Source organism: Bombus affinis, chromosome 10, assembly GCF_024516045.1.
Source record: "Bombus affinis isolate iyBomAffi1 chromosome 10, iyBomAffi1.2, whole genome shotgun sequence".
Taxonomy (NCBI): domain Eukaryota; kingdom Metazoa; phylum Arthropoda; class Insecta; order Hymenoptera; family Apidae; genus Bombus; species Bombus affinis.
Window position 1 is genome coordinate 11,069,679 of NC_066353.1, and position 18,242 is coordinate 11,087,920.

Below are 18,242 nucleotides of genomic sequence, written 5' to 3' on the forward strand. Positions count from 1 at the left end.
GTGGAACGGACAGCTGGCTAACACTTGCCACGTACCACTACGTGACCATCGTTCCGCCATTAATGGAAGAAAAGGAAAGCTACGTTACTTATTTCTCGTCTATGTGGTGAAAAATCGCCGGTCGTTTCGTGATCGACCGATAGAGAAACACGTGTCACGTAGTCGTGCGTTGTCTTTTCATGGGATTATACGGGAACGTGATATTACGGACGAAAACGTAATAGCGTTGCACGCTTGTCGAAAGTCAGGTGAACGCGAAACTGTCATTCCACCAGCAATCTTCCCTCGTACCTTGTATCGTTGATTTTTAAAATAAGATCGAGCAGTAATCGTCGAAACTTACGATCGGCAATTTAGAGAATTAGAAGCAACGCTAGTACGAATAATTGGATGATGTTTTGGATGACGGAGTGCAATATAATAGAGCGGATAAGAGGGGAGGTAGATATATAAAAGAAGCGAAATAGGTAAAAGAGATGTAAAACCGAAAGCTCGTCCAAAGTCGAAAGGCACGGACTAAGCAATAATAATAATAATAACAATATCTCCTTATAAAACGAAAGGAACTTTATATTTATAAACTATATATTTATTTATTTATTGCAAAAATGTGTATGTTAAAAGACCTAACTAAAACAAACGAATTGCTAATTTTACTTGAAACAACTAAAATACCCAACGTGTGTACGCTTTTGAATGAGGCTGTACAACACGGGAAACAAGAGAAAATCGCGTAACAAGAAACACATTGCCGGTAAACCCACAAACTAAGAAAACGAGCAAAACGACGTATTAGTACAGAAAGCAAGTAGAAGAAGAAGTAGAAGGAGGAGAAGAAGGAGGAGGAGAAGGAGGAGGAAGAGATCAAGGTGTGTCGTTAACCGTGCGAAGAGCGGCTTTAATCTGACCACAGGCTGTTTCATTAGCGGTCCCGTCGCTGTTAATCCCGGCTAGGGTTGGAAGAGAGTGACGGGGGGTAGTTGTAGAGACAACGGTGGCAGGAAAGGGGTCTCGGGACCTACAGGAAGAAGAAAGAGAGGGAGGCGGTGGAAGAGCCGTATCGCGAACTCACCGGGGAACAAAGCTTCCTCTATATCAGTTTGCGTTACCTGAGATGAAATTGCTTCGGCGGTGTCCCGGCTACGGATAAAACGAGTACAGATACACAGGCCAGCCCTCTCGATGCATAAAACGAGAAAATAAATTCCTCCGGTCTAACTTTCGAAACTTTCCACCCCTCTTTTTATTTCCCCGTCGCTTATTTCGGGCGGCTGGTGTAACAGGGGTGGAAATTAACCCTTTCGAGCTCGATTATTGTAAATTTAACACTGCGAAATGCGTGAATTATCTCTTCTCGTAGGTTCCATGGGCACGTGAAAACGCGTTTTGTATTTTTAAGGGCGGTGCCACGAAGAACGCCTTTCCGTATAAGACGATGATAATTCTATGATGACGATTAATCGATAACCACAGGCTAAATTTTTTTTCATTCGATATACGAAAGAAAGCGTGCTAATAGGACACGATACGAGAATTTCTGTATGATCTTGTATGGAGTTATACCGGAATTGTGCCGGAATTGTACCAAAATTGGACCGAAATTGCACCGGATTTGTACCGGAATTGTACCGAAATTGCGCCGGATTTGTACCAAAATTGCACCGGAATTGCATTGGAATTGTACCGAAATTGCACCGGAATTGCATTGGAATTGTACCGGAATTGTGCTGTAGTGTAGTTGTGATGTGTCTGGTCTATAAGTATGAAACCGGAATTTGCCTATAGAAAAATTCCGGTTTCATATTTACATACCTGGTAGCTTCGCTTCCATGAACGTACACAAAACCCATCGAAAAGTCCCACTTTGCTTATTGCTTATTCGATCCCTGGTTATAAGTATCACGAAGTAGAGGTGCGGTATCGATCTGTAATTCGTCAGACTTGTGTGCGAAAGTTTGGACGAATTAGTAATCCTAATGTCAAAGTAAACTTCGAAAACCGAAATTAATAAATCGTTATTATACATTCCTATCACTAAGACTAGTAATATCACAATTCCTATCACTAAGACTAATACATATTACAATTTGAAGAATACTTTCATAGGAAGAAAAAGTAAATCATAATCATTAACCGAGCAACTTGAAAAACACTTCGAGAGCTACGAAGAAGGAAGGTACCCGCGTATTCCGAGTACGTGTCCAGCACCCGGAAATCTCAAGACAATACCATCCTCCCAGACTGTTTGGTCCCTTGAGTTCTCGCCACACTTCCGGTTCTTTGAAGTCCGCTTAATAAATAAAGCAACCTGGTCCTGGTCGCTGTTTCTCCTCGAAAGGGTTCCATTTCCATGTGCCTCGTAACTCTTGGTCGCTGAGCCTCGGCCACGTAGAAGGAGGATCGTGCTCTGGACCAATATGTATCACGGTATCGCAAGGTTGCTTGTACAGCGGAATAGCGCAGTAATTCGCCGTGACTCGTGTTTCATCGCGAACCTTCTGGCCTAGACTGCTCGCCTACAAAGTGGCCTAGAGATATGGATGTACCTCGGTTGCAATGGATGAAGCATACGTTTCCTATTCACCGGTACGAACCCTGGGATAATTTCGGGTCAAAACGGAATTAAATCAGCCGCCTGCAGTGGCCTTGGTTATGCAGCGTGCGTTGGATATCACGGACGTGACGTTGAAAGTGTCGGAGTTTCTGTTTGATCCTCTTAAGCGTCCCCTTTTTCTTTGTACAGGCCATCTCGAAAATTAATTTCAGGCTAGCTTTTGGTACGTTCGCTGTGTACTCGCGTCTCTACATGGTTTCAGCGAACAATTTTTCGAATAATTCACGCGCTAGGCAAATATGCGAAATGGCGCGATGTTTCGGGGATAGTGCGAGTTTGATAAGATTGAGGAACTTTCGTAAAGAACCGTTTTTCTCCAGAATTCGGTTATAAATTTCTAATCAAAATACTTCCAAGTACCCTAAAAGGATTTACGGTTCGTTCGTGTTGTAATTCCCTGAATGGAAATCGAACAAAAGCGTCGTGAACGCGATACACCGGTGCTCTGGTCTCGTGTTCGCTGATGTTTAAAAAGGGCGAAAGACAGTACACGAAGAAATTCGATTACACGAAGAGATCAAAGGCGGAAATGAACGAGTTTCGTCGCGGCTGCTACACCGCCTTCGCGCGTCTATAGCGTTTAATTAAGAGGACGATGATTATGAGCTAGGAACAGGTAAAAGAGTGGACGTATGGAGACATCTGGAAGAAAACAGGAAAAAAGATAATATTCCTTGATCCAGTAACTCTCTCTCTTTTATAGACTGATTTTTACAACTGTCCTTCGCTCGTACTCTTTGTACAAAGATATATAATACGATAGAAAATTGGAAATTGTTACATTTTTGTAATTACCACACGCGATCTGTACCATCGGTGAAACGAAATTTCTATTCGGCTACGCAAATAGTTTCCTAGCTTTTTTGCGAGTCTGCGACTGGATTATTCTGCGTATAATACACGGAGACGATGGGAATTGCATATTTGTGTCAAGAAGCGATCGATACTTGCGCGAGGGTCGTACAACGTTCGTTGAATAACAGGAGAAAATAACAAGAATACTCGATACCGCCTTTTAATATTCGCCTGTAACCGCGCATGATTCAAAAGAGCATTAACCCGGAATGAAATTCAAAGCCGGATATTATTTGAAAACTGTACATACCGTATCTCGAAGCATATGAATATGTATAGACGGATGATCTTCGACCTTGGCTGGATGCTCGCTGTTTTATGATCGAACGCTCAAGCATCGCTTATGATCGTCGTTTCCGTGGGATTAGGATTTTTATTGGTTCATTTATGGCTTCGTCCGAGCTGGTTCTTTTCCAACGACTTGTCACTTTTATTACGAGTTTCTTTTATCTTTCCATTTTCACTTCTCCCTGGATATCATTTACCACGAGAAAATGATGTCGCGGATAAAAGAGTGAGCCGAATTAACCACGTCAACAACGAGTTACTTCTTTCTTTTACGAACACCACGAACGATATATGTCGAAACAGAAGCGGAAATTCTGAACGAAACTTCGAAACGGTAATCGAAATCCTCGAACGTATCCCAAATAAACTCGGCACTTGACCTTTCGAATAAAAAGCAAAAGATTAGGTAGAAGAGACCGCGTAGCCATAACCAGGCTTAGGATCAACCACACGGAATATACCTACAGCCACCTAATGGATAAATCAGCGAGCTAAAATGAAATAAAAGAAAATGTGTTTCGTACGCCCTTGGAAATAACGCGGCTGACACTATCCCGAGAAATCTTTTCACGCAGCTGAAAATAAAAATACTTAGATGCTGCCACTTAACTGAAACACCCTGTATATTCACCGGGACAGAAAGAAAGAAAGAAAGTGCGCGAGTATTCGGTTTATAAAGTACAAGCCTTCGGCTGGCAACTGAAAGAAGAGGCAAGGGGATGAAAGGGCAGCAGAGCCTGTTTATTCTGTAGGATACGGCAGAACCGTTTCTCTTCCAGTGACGCAGAATGGGATACTAATTCGAGCAGGCAGGGTGGTTGCAGGATGGTTGGGGCTGGAGGCGTGGTGAAGGAGAAGCGGCGGTGGCGTGAAAAGGGCCACGGACGCGACTTTCGCGAAATCACACGGTCGCAGGGGGTAGCAAAAGGGACGAGATCCATTGGTTGTTCGCGTTGGTCCGCTTCGAGAGCATTCAAATGGTTTTTCAACGTTCTCGAGGGGTGGCGGATAATTTGTTGCTGCTGGGCTGAGAACAGCGGGTGAAAGGAGTTTTTTTTTTGTGAACCCCTCGCGCGGCAGATTTTAATACCAAAGAGGAGGCATTGATGCGCGGTTCGTGGTGTGGATGACAGATCGGGGTTGGATCGTGCGTGGGAGCGTGTGTGTAGCGGCACATGAGCTTGAGGACAATTCAAATCATGTTGTTGTTTTGTCTCGGACTATCAACATCGTTAGGATATACGTAATGTAATAATAAATAAACTCTGGACAAAAACAATGTCGCCGCTACGGGCAGCCGTCAAACAAAGACGAATCTAAATTTTCACCAGTACAAATAAACGTAACGCGATCAGTATTTTAGTCTCAGTCTCGAGCCATTTTAACTCATTTGCATGCGAATCAGTTAGTACCGAGCGAACATTCTCTGTATCTGTTGTTTAAAAATATATTTCACAGTTTTCAATATCAAGATCTCCCGTCATTAAACCACACCAACCAACCTTCTACAAAATCAATCAATCAAACTTCTACCAAATCAATCAATCAAACTTCTACCAAACCAATCAACCAACCAACCTTCTATCAAAGCAACCAATCAACCTTCTACCAAACCAACCAACCAACCAACCTTCTACCAAAGCAACCAATCAACCTTCTACTAAACCAACCAACCAACCTTCTACCAAACCAATCAACCAACCAACCTTCTACCAAACCAACCAACCAACCAACTTTCTACCAAAGCAACTAATCAACCTTCTACTAAACCAACCAATCAACCTTCTACCAAACCAACCAACCAACCAACCTTCTACCAAAGCAACCAATCAACCTTCTAATAAACCAAACAACCAACCTTCTACCAAACCAACCAACCAACCAACCTTCTGTCAAACCAATCAACCAACCTTCTACCAAACCAATCAACCAACCAACTTTGTACCAAAGCAACCAATCAACCTTCTACTAAACCAACCAACCAACCTTCTACCAAACCAATCAACCAACCAACCTTCTACCAAACCAACCAACCAACCTTCAACCAAATCTTCTACATGTACTTTGGTGTTTTTGTTTCTTGGAGCTAAGGGAGCAGTTGCGGAAACGATAATAAACGATGGATGAATTTCTGGAATGTAGATCTTTCGATAGAAAGATGGAAGAATTTCTAAGTAAAATGTGAAAGATTTTTCAGTATCATTTGCGTCGATGTGTATGGTAATTTATGATAAATAAAATGGCGGTGAAATGTAATGATATTGCGCGATATGTGAGAGAAGCCCTAAATATACGGGCAGGAAGAAACTATGCGAAGATACCATGTAGGAAGCATCGGTTGTGAAATATGTTCCAAGAGTACGCGTATCGTATCGAGAGTTTTGCTAGAAGTACTAGTAAAAAATAAGAGAAATTAGAAGATAGAAAAGTAAGAAAGGAATACTATTGGAATAAAAGGAAACAATTGATATTTTAGCTTCGAGAAAGGATAAAAACGAAACGATAGATGTGAAAAGGTTAGCGATGATAGAAAATATGGAGAAAGCATTAGAAAGCTGAGAAGCAAAGAAAAGGTAGAAAAGAAGCAACGCTACAGGCAAAGGATCATTATTGTGTAGCGTAAAACAATCGTTCGATAAAACGAATGTTTGCCAAAGAATAACGCGAAAATGTATCAGAGAATATAATATAAAACTGACGATATACGTGAAAATGCAAAATACTCGATTCGGGAGAGCTACGAATGAAATTGCTGGATCTTCGAATGAAATTCCAAGTATCTTGCGATAAAATTCGAAGAATCTGCAAATGAAATTCAAGCCGCGCGATTAAAGTGACTGCAAGGAAACACATGCGCACCGTTATTGCGTACAGTTTCTATCTGAAAACCGCAAATAGAACCGATTTCTCCGAGGCCGGCATCAAAACGACCACAAATGCACCGAGCGGCGTAACAAGCGCAACGACCCACGTGTTGTACGCCCGTATGTATAATGTTACACAGGTGAAAAGCTCGCGAGATATCTATCGTAGAGGCGCCTCGTTTCAGACGACTGTCCTAAAACGGCCAGCTCTCGCGAACCGACTGCATTTGGTAGCGTTCACGGACCAATTAATCCACAGGAGCCTGGCTGCTGCAAGCCCGTTCACCTGACTCGCGAAGTAATGGAGCGAGGAAGATATATGTGTGTATGTATACTGTAACGAAGGAAATACATGTTTTCTGCTTACACAGAGACCAGATTCTGTCATATGGTTTGCGTGTAAACTCGCAGGATATGCAGCAGAAGTCAAAAGCGAGTACGTACGTTACGCGTCAAATTTATTCAGAATCTCTTGCTCGTATATTACGTAAAGCGTAAGTCGATCGAAAAGATGCGAAGAGTAGGCAAATAGGAATTAATAATAAAAATTATATTTCCGTATTTTTCTGTGATATAGAATCTAAGAAAGTAAATTTCTTACGTTCGATAGACTCTCGCTTTGATAAACTATCGACACACGCGCTCGCAACGTAATTGAAAATTTGTAGCTCTTTGTTTGTTATCGACACGAAAGCAACACGGTCGAACGAGATTGAAAAATTCATCGCCTAAGGACAGTCGCATCGCTGTTGCGTCACGAGCGTTCAGTCTCGTTTTCCCTAAAATCGTACTTTTTCTAGATACGTGGTCGATAAACGATTCGATGAAATTCGAAATCCAAGAGATAGAAATTATAGAGAGATACAAGTTAACAACACGAAATTTTCTTCCTATTCTTTTTTCTCTAACGTGGAATCTAGAAATATTTTTCGAAGCGCTACGAATATCGAACAACTCGCAAATATTTATTTCCAGTAACAATTACCAATTAGATCGAGTTCAATTTTCACGATACAAGCATTCCCTTTGTTTTTTTGCTCTTCGCCTGAAATCATCTAAAATACAATTCGTACGCGTGATACGCGAAATTCACCGAGCAAGTGCACATTGCACGTACGCAGGCCAGAGCACACTGTTATTCGCTGACGAGAAATTACTATGGAAATAGACTCACGCTACCGGCGATTATTACCGACCAGACGGAAAGTTATCCAGGGTCTGTCGACCAGATCGACTCCGCTGATACGTCCTACGTCTGGAGAAGGTGGTTGAGACATAGTCTGTTCAAACTGTTTAAATCAATTTAAATGATCGTTATGGAGGAACTGAGCCGGGTTTTCGTTTGCTTCGAAAGGCACGTGTTACGTGTCGTGGTTAATCGTTTCGCTGAACGACGCGTTGATGACCGGCTGTTTGGACGTTTATCACGATCACATATCGAGTATCAACTACTATTTCGTGAGATTGACAGATTTTTTTCTGCAAGATTAATCGAGCTCGTGGAAAATTCTTTTCCTTTTTTCTGGTGCTCGTAATTTGCACGAGTAATCGCGGTGCAATTTTTCTGCTAAATTTGTATTTTTCTCCAGAGGATTTAAGGAAAAATCTCGTTCGACGTCTGTTGTTCCCATAACGATCAACCTCTGGTCGAAACATTCGAATTTCGTTTGTTTTCAGCGATGACGGCCGCTTGATGGCATAATAATGTCGCAGAGGAATGTACGATACGACAGATGGAGGAATTTTCACGATGAATTTAGAGTATAGAGGAATTTTATATTAGGCCATCGCGCGAGGCAGAATGTTTTTCCAGTGCCAGAGGAATTTCCATTTGCTATGTACGTGTACGTATAGGCAAATTTTTATCTTAGATAACGCGAATGTCTCAGAAGCCGAGTCCTGTCCAATTAAAAATATTTCAAGCCTTCTTCGATGCCTTTCCAATGCAAATTCGAAGGAGAAAGATTCAAAAGCAAAGGATCAGACTTCTGTTAATAGACGATCGTCGCATCGGTTTGTTCCATCCAAAGATGGAAATAACTTGAACTGGAGACTGCGAGTAACGAAATAAGAATCTGCTGCTACGAATTCAACTTATCGCGTAGAAATATAAATACCTATGAATTTCGTGGTTCCTTGGAGATGAGAAAAAGCCCCAGAGTTGACGGATGAGAGGTACCTGCGAAGCAGCGCAGTGGCTGTGCAGGTTTCAAAGAACAGAGGACAGTCTGCATCGAAGCACCGGGTGGGCGTCGCGATTCTGTCGTTACGTGGCACGTTCGTGTTGCTCGAGTCAACGCCCACGTGTCGACCATTTACCATTTACTATTTGCTCGCTTTCTTAGGAAAATTGGCGCCGGCTATAAAGACTCTGGCCATCTCGTGCCGTCTAGCGACTCCGAGAACGGCCGCCTCTGCCGCGCTTTTATTTATTTGCCCCGAGAATCAATTTTTTGATACGTGACGCGACGTCGCGTGTATTTCCCTCGCCTATACGTTTCGTAATATTTTTCCTGATCGCAGCCATTTCAACCACCGTTTTATGCTTGTGTCGTATACTATATTTATCGGTCGAATGTTTCGGGCGGATTTTTTCCGAAATTTTATCGCTTCTAACTTTTCCTGCCTTTACGCGTGCCTCTCTACGAGGAAATAGAAGGCGGCAACGAATGATGACGGAGGAAACTATGGAACAGAACAAAGAGACTGAGCAACGAACTGCGCGTACGAAAAGAACGTAGAATGTAGAATGTAACAGGAATAGAAGCGACAAACTACCTGACCTTAATATTCCACTGTCGATAAAAAGAATTATCGCGCAGGTAAGATTAGCTGGGAAACTAGGTTGGACAATGACGATAACACGATGACTGGAATATAAAATAGAGAACTGACCTCGTCGAACTACGCCACAGCGAGGAAGCAGAGAATGGAAACACGTACTAAGCGAATACACAATATATATAACAGTTAGACCAATCGCACTAAGAAGTAAGAAATGGACAGAAATAGCAACAATGATGAGGGAAAAACGAATATGGAAACTGGCAAACTTCGCAAAGAGAAGCATAAAATTGAGAGCTTTCTACGTGGACGAATAGAGAAAGCAACAAGAAAACGAACAGAAATACACAAAATACGAAATACCAAAGACTGATATATTGAAGATATACAGCAAATAAATGTAGACTATAGGACAATTTAAATGGATTGAGAATTAAGATTTAACTTTAAGGAATAGATTAAGATAGATAAACAAAGAGAGACACAAAAGGAGAAATTAATTTTTATTTAAATGGAAGCCAGTTCAGTCGATAGGATTTGAAGATATTTTTCAAAAAATTAAATTACTAAAATATTCTGCTTGTGAATAACTTTATGAATGATTGCGATATCTTTTGCCTACCAGTAACCGATTGTCCATGACGAAGATCTAATTTTGGTTACCAGTAACCGATATAAATGATGGGAATATTTTTTGGTTAACAGCAATCGTTACCGATAGCCCGAATCATCATCGACGACGAGAATTTTTCCTGATTACGTTCGGCTGTTGTTAATTCCTGTTAGCATCGCTGCTAATTTGTATTCGTATACACGATGGAAAAATTAATTATAAAATTGACGCGTTTTATTAAGCAAAAAGACGATACGAAAATACATTGCACGCGTTATCAAAGTAACAAAATGATTCGTTTGATTAGTTTCAAAGAAAATTATAATTTCATACGTTTGAAACATAGAAATGTGACTTTCCATCTTCTCTACAATATTTTCGTGTTTGTATTTTCTTCGCAATTATATCAAGACTAAGGCATAAAACAAACGACGCGACTTAAGATTAAAACTTGATAACAATGTTTAAAACTAACGACGCAGCTCGAAGCTAAGGCCTAAAAGTAGGTCTAAAAAGTAACGACGCAACTTAGAACTGAAACTTAAGGCTAAATCTTAAAATTAAGATGTAAAATTAAGGCTTAAAAATTAGACTTCAAATCGAGGCTTAAAGCTAAAGCGTAAAACTAACAACGAGTCATAAAACGAAGAATAATTCTCTCTCTGTATCCCTCGCCGTCCACTGACGAGGCTTACGATCAACTTAATCTCAATTTTAGCACTAAAAGCTACTTAAACTAAAGTACATTAGATCGTAGCCCTAGTGGCAGCCTTTCGTATCGAAGACTTTAACTCAAACGTACACATCCCTCGATATCCCTGCGCTATCTCACGGTATCCCACGACGTCCCACGGCGGATGATAATAATTTACTATATCTCTCTCTCTATCTTACGATCAATTAAAGCTAAGACGCGCGCATCCCATGTTGGCTTTCTAAGTTTCCAATTAAAACTAACACTTAAACCCAAAACTTCCAAGTAAGCATACACTAAGCACCATCTTCCATCTCCCGCGATACAATTACCTGGATCCTTACAAATTTAAAAGCAAAGCATACAGCACGCCGCATCTATCTGCCGTACGACGATTACATAAATCACCACAGAGATTATACGATAAATCGCAGATTACTGCCTACGCATATCTAATTTACGATTAATCAAAATTAAGACGCACGCATCCCACGATGGCCTTGCGATATCCCACGGCGTCCCACGACGAATTGTCAGTCCAGTTTGGATTATCAAAAAAAAAATTTCTGAAGAGAATTTTGCATGGTCTAAACTGGACTGTATTAGCGTAGTTTTTAGCTTCATATCGTTTTACCATGTAGCGATACTAATGATGAGATGTTAATATGCGTATACCAGTTTGCAAGTGGTATAATGTATGTATTTACTGTATGTGTATGCATTATATATATAGTAGCAAAATCGATGTTATATTAATTTTCTAATATTTGCAGTGGTATTTCGAGCATGAATATTTGGAAAACGATAGCAATTACCGGGACCCAGCACGGGGAGGTGACTACGCTCGGGTCCCATTATACGTATATCAGAAATTAATTCTATTTATCGGTAAAATATCTATCGTACGTTATACGTGTCGGTTGTTCCATAATTGGAGAGCGGAAATTGCAGCATGATCGGGCAGAATGAATTGGGTAGATTACGTAAAAGGTTTTTAAACGTGATTGTGTTGTATTTGATTCGTTATTTGTGTTATCGAGAGCGGAAGATGTACAATTATTTGATAATACAAAGAAGCGGCGAGTATTGGGATTTATTAATTCGTGTCGGAAGATATTGAGAATGCTGGTAGCATCGCTGATTTTAGTACGATTCTTTCTATGTGCCTGTTACGTATAAAGATTAACAAGATAAATCATTAATTTAATTGTTACGAATTGTTATCGGTTAACGACGTAATTGTTATAAGTAAAGAGAATAATTATCTTAAATTAACGGTGTATTGTTATAGATTAATGGTGTAACTGTTATGAATTAACAGTAGGATTTGTTGTAAATTAACAGAGGAATTGTCTTAAATTAATAGTAGAATTAACGGTACAATTGTTGAGAATTGAGAGTATAATTATTTTAAATTAATGGTATGTTGCTATAAATTAATCGTGTAACTATTATAAATTAATAGCATTACTCTAAATTAATAGTAGAATTATTTTATATTAATGTTATATTGTTATAAATTATTCTCGTAATTGCCATAAATTAACAGTAGAATCATTATAAATTAATCGTGTAACTATTATAAAGTAATGGCATTGTTTGAAATTAATAGTAGAATTATTTTATATTAAAGTTATACTGTTATAAATTATTCTCGTAATTGCCATAAATTAACAGTAGAATTATTTTATATTACTAGTATAATTATTAAAAATGAATAGCTTAGCACACGAGTCGATCGTTCCTTATATACCTGTCGATAAACCGTCATCGACATTTCGGTTAGGATGATGAGGTGACGATCGTTACCTTTATAGCAAAAATTGATTTTTCCATTATACCGCGATTAAATTAAATAATTTTCGCCTTCAGCAATTTCTATTTCTATTTCACCAGCTGAAACAAAATGTACGCTTTCGTGGTGCAAGTCTTTGACTCGTAATTGTTCTAACTCATCGCTGATCTATTCTCAGTCTATGGTTAATTCGTTAAATACCATTTTACGAGAAATATAATCGTCCTACGAAGTTAGCCAGACGTCAAGAATATCACCTGTCTGAAAAGAAGAAGAATGTACATGTATGCTAATGCAATTTATAATAATTGCAGATTTCTCGGAATTTCTTAACTTAAATTTCTAATATATACAACTCGTGATAATATCTTGTAACAAATTATAAATCGTCTCAATTTAATTCCAATTATATATACCATTTTAATTTAACAAACGATTAATTATTAAATACACAAATCTGCTTTCGCACAACTCCGTTTTACTTTCCGTTATAGGATTATGTTAGAGCATGGTTTTAGTCGAATTATCAATTTAATTGCTATTTTATGTAATAACGTCTGTAATTTGCATTTAATATACAGTAGAATTCCGTTTACTCGAACCTGTCGCGCGACAAATACTTCATGCGTTTACCATGTACTTACGATTTTCTGTTCGTATAATAGCGTGGCATAATTCCACGTGGCGAGATAGGCGAGTTCGACAAAGTTTACCCAATTGACCACTAGCTAAAGTTTCGTTTGAATAAACGTATCGCGTTCAAACCACGTTCAAACGGACCACATCAAAGGGTATGGATTTAACATAATTACAATCGTCGCGACGCGATGTTACAAATCATTGAGCTCTTTCGAGTTTGGTATTTTAGAACACGAGACACGGAATCCCATTTAAAACGCCACTCAAGTCCATCCTGTCGTCAATCAATGGTCGAATATAACAGGAAAAATTTGTTGTCGTCGATAATGGCTATTTGCAACCGAAGCAAAACTCCCATGCAACCGAACAAAATTCCCATCGAAACAGTTTCAATCGTTTGTATAATGGTTATTTGTAACTAAAATATTTAAATTACGGACATGAACTCTACTATCGTAATTTTTCAAATTTGTCTGATAACAGTTACGATGTCTGGCGCATATACGAAAAGACTGTAGCAGGTGCAAGCCTCGATACGTTAGACGAATACAATTTAATATGATTTTTGATAGGCTTCGAATAATTTCGTTCTTCTGTCCATAATATTTCATTGGAATAATTTATTACGTTTCAATTAGAAGAGAAAGCCTTTGAATTTCACGTTCTTTCAAGCGTACGATTTTAACGATCGGATATATCGACAAACGTGGAACGAAAAGAATAATCAAGTGCGGTATCCCGAGGTAAATCGACGAACGTTGAAAGAAACGATTCGACGAATGATTGTTAAAAATATTTTTGCAGTTCGGAACCTCCGTTTACGTTGATGAAACGATTACTCGTCCCCATGAGCGGTAATTCACTGAATAGAAGTTTATACATTCGAATGAGAAAATTCTCGGTTTTAAAAGGATATGTTGGGTTGGAAACTAAGTGATTGCGGATTTTGTCAATACAATCTAATGACAAAATCCGCGATCACTTAGTTGCCAACCCAATATAAGATGATTTGTAAGACGATAAAAGTATTTGTTCCAGAAAGAAACTTTAGAAAATCGACGAAGAAAATTCTCAGCTTCTATAAAACGATCCGTAGAGAGATAAAAATATTTATCGAAGATGGAAGATTTAGAAAACCGATAGAACTAAATCGAACAAAGATCGAGCAAAGAGTAGAGATAATTTTTTGGCAAACACGTAGCAGGTAATTATCAATTATTCGGTAAGTCAATGAACGGCTGTAATAGAAGGGCTAGGTAAATCTAAAGTCTAGAGGCTGCAAACTGCCTCGGCCACCTTCGCTAAACGCTCTCTCTCTCTGTTAATGTACGAATCCACTTAGGCGCGCTCTGCCACGTCTGATTAGATTAATTTTAAGAAGCCCTGCTACTGCCTGCCTACTCGGTTGCCTCTTCGCGATATTGCGTTCGATGCTATGCGCTACATTTTCCAGTCGCGCAATCCACCAGAAAACATAATCTCAAGTATCAGGTATATATTATATTTTAAACGTAATTATTTATCGATCGAAACTTCTATATAATATTTTAATATTCATTTAGATTTCCTTTCCAATGTTATCGTTTTGAGTAACGAAACGAATCTTACGTTCCTTCGTACTAATCTGTAAATTTGTAATAAAATTTGAAAAATGATAGCCTAAACGGAGCTACCGTAAGAAAATTCTATTGAATTGAAAGACAGCTAAATTAGCAGCCAATTCGTTAATAATAATATTGTTTCAACGTAATAGCTACTAAATAGCAGCTCGGAAAAGAAAGAAAACTGCCACTATGAAATCGCTGCTCTTAATAATAATAAACCTTTCCCTTAAATGCATCAATCGTAGTGAAAAATCTGGCAGATATAATCCTCGTCCTACATCGTCCCGGCCTTTCTTCCTCTGCATCAAAATTAATAACGCGCATTTTGCACAAAGGGTGGGCAAAAGGATTCGCCGGAACCAACGCGCTCGTATAAAAGGCAAAAAGCGGGGCAAAGACAAGAGCTATTTTAACGTGAAAGCTCATTTACGAACCGCCGTCGCTAAGAGGCGAAGCTAATGGCACCGAATAAATTATCGTGTGTCGTTCAGAGGCACGAGGAATACCAAGACAAGGCAGGATTCGACGATTCTTAATCTTTCGTCGCCGACACACGGCGATCAATCGGATTGCGTGCCGGTCGTAATTAATCACGTGGAATTAATTGTAGCCGATCGAGGACCGTGAAAAATACCTCGAAACGATTTGCCAACGATAACCGCGAGAGGCTCCAGGTTTCTCGTTCCGACTGTCTAATTAGTCGAACGTTCGACTAATTGCCTTTGGTCTCTGGTCACTGACGAGACGTTAAAACACCTGGCGATATCGCGAGATTGATTTTTAATTAATATCTATATCGAATTTTATGGGAAAGCAAACGTGGCGAAGTGAAACAGCAAGAGATACGATTAATCGAACGTTCGAATTATTGCAATTGCTTTTACGTCGCGAAGATAGTGGCTTTCTTAATGGCGTTAGAAATTGGTAAAAGGAAATGGTAAAAGAAATGTAGGGCACAGCACTTTGTAGATTGCAAGAAGAAACGGCATCGATCGAGTGTTCAGACTGCTGGAAATATTTTTATTTTACGAAGCTGATCTTCTTCTATAGCGTTCGGAGTCGATGGAGAAGGAAATAGGGAGCATCGTGATCGATGATCGCGATTGATGACAGCGATCGGGTATTTGAAACGTTCGGATTATATATTTTTGGAGGATGATCATCTCGAGTGGCGTTAAACGAACCCGAATGACGTTTCCTTCGCGTTCCTTTCATTCTATGCTAATTGATTCTAGGGAACAGTGATCGAAACAATAGTAATGGTAATGAAGATTGAGTGGATGAATAAACAGGATCAAAGGATTGCTTCTTTTCTTTTTTTAACAATGCTGTTACAGATTGGAATTTATGTGCGTCTGGCTTCCGCGAATTAAATTGTGCGTTAACCGTGTGTTAACCTTAGACGGTGGTGGCCCATGCTGGCTAACGATTCCTGTTAGTTACACAATTATCAATTATCTTTGACTTAAAAGGAAAGATTAAGAAAATCATTCTCTACTCTGTTTATTTATTGCCAGTATGATTTCTCCGCCAACACTGCATCTCGAACGTTTGTATTATACATTTGAATTACGTTTCAACGAACAAGAAGACAAAAATTTCCAACGAAAAATATCGCACATTGTTCGAAAACGAGAGGAAAGTAGAAGAAATTGCTTAAAAACACAAAGATCCGCAGATATTTTTCCCAAAAATCTTCCCAGGGGATCGAAAGAAAATATCGCTATATCAACAACGATTTCATTTCTTCCTCAAGTAGAATATTTTCTAATAGAAAGACGAGAGAATCGTGCGTCTAACGCAACAGGCTTAGAAGAGAGTCAGTGGCAATTTACACTATACAGTAAATAGATTAAATAAGAAAAATAGTAATCGATTAGATAGGATAGTGTGTATTACATAGGTCAAGGAAAAATTAAATTATACATACGCTTAAGTGTCAGTATTAGATATAAGATGAGACACATATGTTTAAAACGTGCGTGTAGATAAGCAAAAATCTTGCGACGTATGCTCGAAATAAATTACGAGAACCAACGACAGTCAGAAACTCGTAAGCCAAATGCTTTTCCTACGCTGTGAGGCCGAAGAATAAATAAAAGATACATTATATATATTTTTTGAAGATTTTTTCTTTAACGCACCTTAACCTACAACTACGGGCATAGCCCGTAGTACATACTACACAAGTCGTGCGAATGGCTGGAAGACTGCGCGAGCTTCTTTACGTTTTCGACTCAAAATTCTCGAACGTAAATCATAGGTTAAGGTGTTAAACGTATGTATAATTTAATTTTTCCTTATTGTTGTATATATATATATATATATATATATATATATATATATATATATATATATATATATATATATACAACTAATACTGTCATCGGCCTGTACAAGCAACGTCTTTGTCTCGGTCGAACTAATATTAAAATTCCCCGGTTGCCCGAGCCCGTCAGAAAAACGTCCCGCCTTTCTCCGAGCAACTTCCTTTCCCCGGTCGAAGGCACGGCGACCTTAGTTCCTCGGCATTTTTCCAGCTCCCTGACCCTGCAATTAGCCGGTCAGCTCGCCGGTCAGACTAATTGATTCGTCTGCCGGTAACCTTCTCGAAGACTACGGCCGCAGAAGAGGGTGGCATCGCGAGACTTTAATCATTGCTCTCCTCTGGCCAACTTCAGCCGCAATTTCCGACACGGCCCGAGGCCGCGATATTAACTTAAGACGACGACGGACTTCCGCTCGCCACGGCGAAACAGCCAGGACAGGGTGGTGGATTAACGCGCCGTCCACAATTTTGGTAATTAATATTCGCGCGACGCCGCCTGAATTCCTCGTTTATTAGCCCGCGGATGGTGGCAGAGGGACGATCTTGTACGTAATTTGTAATTTATTCCTTTTTCACCGGGTCCTGCCCTGGCTGTATATTAAGGAGCAAAGGGGGAAACTTCTTTCCGAGGGTTGCAGGTGGTCGTAACGTTTTTGAGCGAGGGGCGAACATAATCGGTGGACCAACGGATGCGTACAGCGAAGAACGACGGAGATGAAGGACGTTTAGTGGTTAAGAAGCTGGTGGAGCAAGGTATTAGGCACTAAAAATTAGACTTGGGATGCTTCTACCGAGCGTTGGCAAGCTTTTACAGCGAAGATGGAAGCTCGTAGTTTGCTTTAAAAATGCAATTCTAAGTGGTCGGTGAACGAAGAACGTTCCTTTGCCGTTGCAAAGTACAATCGAGCAGTTCTTGCGGAGTATCTGCTAAAATCGTGTTCCGCAAGTTTCAGTATTCAGAGCCGAAAGTTTCTTTCGTTTACAGAACCGCGACATCTGCGAGAAACCTGTAAAATCGATAGCGCGTGAAGTTCGCTTTTCACGTAGGGTAAAATGACATCGGAGAAGGTGGATCTTTTACTTGCAACGAGAAACGATGAAACTTTAGGTAAATGATTTTGCACGCGCTTTCTCCGCATATCGAATTTTCTCGTTACGTGAAA

General features: G+C 39.7%; 1 protein-coding gene across 7 annotated transcripts in view; it reads left to right on the forward strand.

Annotated features, from left to right (window-relative positions):
- Positions 1-18,242, forward strand: part of LOC126921230 (ankyrin repeat domain-containing protein 50-like) — a 222,538-nt gene that overhangs the window by 156,882 nt on the left and 47,414 nt on the right. Inside the window, exon 1 of one of the 7 annotated variants that reach the window (XM_050732594.1) lies at positions 17,703-17,832. The exons of the other annotated variants lie outside the window; for them this stretch is intronic. The gene's annotated coding sequence lies outside the window, so the exon portion shown is untranslated. Of the gene's footprint in view, positions 1-17,702; positions 17,833-18,242 lie in introns of those variants that run through there. 7 annotated transcript variants of the gene reach the window in all.